The 3,436-nt window shown below is 39.0% G+C and overlaps 1 long non-coding RNA gene across 1 annotated transcript; it reads left to right on the forward strand.

Annotated features, from left to right (window-relative positions):
• Positions 1-2,201: 2,201 nt before the first annotated feature.
• On the forward strand, positions 2,202-2,602 carry LOC123446819. The gene is made up of 3 exons (XR_006631445.1): positions 2,202-2,291; positions 2,389-2,485; positions 2,556-2,602. It is a non-coding gene; the product is annotated as an uncharacterized LOC123446819 (long non-coding RNA).
• Positions 2,603-3,436: the final 834 nt, after the last annotated feature.

Raw genomic sequence — 3,436 nt, forward strand, 5'->3', positions numbered from 1 at the left:
TTGTGAAGCTCCAACGATAGAACCTGAAACCCAAAATCCATCTAAACCAGGACGAGACTCTGAATCCCAAGCTTTTTATGACCTTTTGAGAGATGCAGATCAACCTTTATGGCCAGGCTGTGAACTATCCATACTTTCTTTTATTGTTATTCTCTTTAACATAAAAGCCACTAACAAGTGGAGCAATAAATCTTTAAATGATTTGCTACCACTTCTGCCGAAAGCAATTCCTAATGGTAAGAATTTACCTAGTACATTTTCTGATGCTAAAAAGATCATTGGAAAGCTTGGGCTTAGTTATGTGAGAATTCATTCTTGTGAAAATAACTGCCAACTTTATCGAAAAGAGAAAGCTAGCGATGATTTTTGTTCAGAGTGTGGTACTTCAAGGTGGAAGAACATAAAACTACTTTGACTAAGAAGGAAAGAAGGAAGGCAATCCCAAGGAAGGTGTTATGATACTTTCCAATTAAGCCGAGGCTTAAGAGGCTTTTCATGCACAAAGATACAGCCACAACTTTAAGATGGCATGACGAAGAGCGCACAAAGGATGGAGCATTGCGTCATCTAGCCGATTCAGAGGCTTGGAAGGCCATTGATACTAAGTATAAACACATCGCGTCTGACTCCCGAAACATGAGGTTTGGACTAGGATTTGATGGGTTCAATCCATTTGGGAATATGAGTTCCAAACATAGCTGTTGGCCCGTGGTCTTAGTGCCCTATAATCTTCCTCCATGGTTATGCATGAAAGCCTCCTCTCTTTTGCTTACTTTGATTATTCTAGGTTACCCTGGAAAGAACTTCCATGTATTCATGGAGCCAGTTTATGAGGAACTAGCTGAGTTGTTTGAAGTTGGAATGTCAACATATGATGCATCTCGAGATGAGACGTTCCAACTCTATGTTGTTCTGTTGCATACTGTGAGTGACTACCCTGGGCTTGCAATTGCTTCAGCACATAGCACCAGTTCTGAGTCCGGTTGTTTCCCGTGTAGTGATGAAACTTGGTCTTTACGCTTGAAACATGGGGGGAAGTTCTGTTTCATGGGACATCGCCGATTTCTACACCCAGATCACGAGTTCCGTTATGAATCTGACTTATTTGATGGATTTGAGGAACACAGAACAGAGCCAACTCTTTATTCTAAAGCTGGAGTTTTAGATAAGATAAAATCAATTAAGTGCTTTGATGATTCCAAAACTTGGAAGTTTGTTAATGGGTTTTTCTCCCATTTGACTTATTGGGACTCCAATTTGCTCCGCCACAATCTTGATATTATGCACATTGAAAAGAATGTATGTGAAAATATATATGGGACACTTTTCGGCATAGAGGGCAAGTCAAAGGATAATTTAAAGGCACGACTAGACCTGCAAGACATGAAAATCAGGCCAGAGCTACATCCTCAAAAAAACAATGACAAGTATTTTCTTGCTCCTGCTTCTTATACCTTGTCAAAGAAACAGAGGCAACAGTTTTGCAAAGTACTTCATGCAAGTGTACCAGATGGTTATTCGTCGAACATCTCAAGATGTGCAAACATTTCTGAAGGGAAACTTTCAGGCCTTAAAAGCCATGATTGTCATGTTCTGATGCAACAACTATTACCTGTTGCATTGAGAGGTTTACTTCCAGATAATGTCACATCTGTCTTGTTTGATCTATGTGCATATTTTAGAGAAGTTAGTGCAAAGGTTCTTCATGTGAGAGATCTTGAGAAGTTAGAGGAAAGAATAAAGATAACATTATGCCGTATGGAGATGATATTTCCACCTGGATTTTTTACTGTCATGGTGCATTTGGTTCTTCATTTAGCAACAGAGGCAAAAATAGCTGGTCCTGTGGCCTACCGTTCAATGTGGTTTTTGGAAAGGTAATCTTTCAAAAAGGAGACATTAGATTTTCTAATTATTGCAGCACTACATTCATTAACACTTTTTGTCTTATTTTTTCATCTTTTATTTATGTAGATATCTCTGTGTCTTGAAGTCGTATGTGCGAACAGAGCACATCTAGAAGGATCTATTGCAGAAGCATATCTTGCAGACGAGTGCATGACGTTTTGTTCAAGATATATTGATGGTTTCGCCACCAAGCATAACCAGACTTCAAGAAATGACGATGATGATGACAATGAGGTGGATGATGTCGAACAAGGATCAACTCTCTTTCCTTTTGTAGGAAAACAACTAGGAAAGGGTGGCAATTATGTTCTTAGAGGTTTGGCTAAATTCCAAGCACATAGATATGTGTTGTTCAACTGCTTAGATGTCAACCTATTCCTTCGGTAATACCTCAATCCTCTAAACAATTTCAGTTTTTTTCTGACATGTTTGCACAACTCTTTCTTTGACTTCAAAACTAACTATAAAATTACTTTGCAGAGCTCACGCTGATGAGCTCAATAGCGAGCGTGATGTCTCCTCAAACACAGTCGAGTCCATCCAGCATGTTAAGTTCAACGACTGGTTCAAAGCTCATGTAAGTCCATATTTCATATCCTTCATACGTGAAACTGAAGCCATTTACTAAACAACTACTTAATCTGTAGATGATTAAATTGGAGAAAGAAAATGGTATTGGCAGTATTAACAATGATGCTAGATGGCTAGCACGTGGCCCGGTTGATGCAGCAAAAAGGTATCGTGCTTACAACTCAAGAGGATATCGGTTTCGGGCTAAACGCTTAGACAGGGTGAGTCAAAATAGTGGAGTAATGGTACGTGCCAAAACATCTACATATGCTGCACCAAGTGATGCGACCCCTGTTTTAGGCGATGTGACTTACTATGGCAGGATAATTGATATTATTAAGTTGAACTACTCTGGACAATTTTCGGTGGATATATTTAAGTGTGAATGGGTTGATGTATCTGTGAAAGGAATTAAAAAGGACAAGTATGGCTACACACTTGTTAACTTCTCACATTTGATGCACAAAGGAGACAAGATTGAACATGAGCCTTTTATTTTGCCTAACCAAGCCGAACAAGTCTTTTACATAGAGGACGAACTGAACCCAGGTTGGTCAGTGGTGATGCAGAATAACCTACCTAAAGATAGATGTGACATTGGAAATGATGAATGCACACGAGACGTAGACGCTGAGCCATTCCATGTTTCTCACCTTACGGATATGTTTAAAAAGAAAAGGAAAGATCAACATTGGGTAAGATCCGATATTGAGGGAACAATTGTGGATGCTACTGATAATGCTTTGATCAATGAAGAATAGTGGACGGAAACCATATAAAGGTATTTCTTTGTTCTAGCAGCATTTTCATGATTATATATACACTATAGTTTTACCTGAACTCGATTTTTGTATGTTTGATGTTGGTGTCCATCAGACTTTGATTCAGATCCATCTTTGCGTTTCATTTACTCTCTTTATCTCTGTTAAGATAGGAGTATAGGACCTCTGGAGGAGTT

Source organism: Hordeum vulgare, chromosome 4H, assembly GCF_904849725.1.
Source record: "Hordeum vulgare subsp. vulgare chromosome 4H, MorexV3_pseudomolecules_assembly, whole genome shotgun sequence".
Taxonomy (NCBI): domain Eukaryota; kingdom Viridiplantae; phylum Streptophyta; class Magnoliopsida; order Poales; family Poaceae; genus Hordeum; species Hordeum vulgare.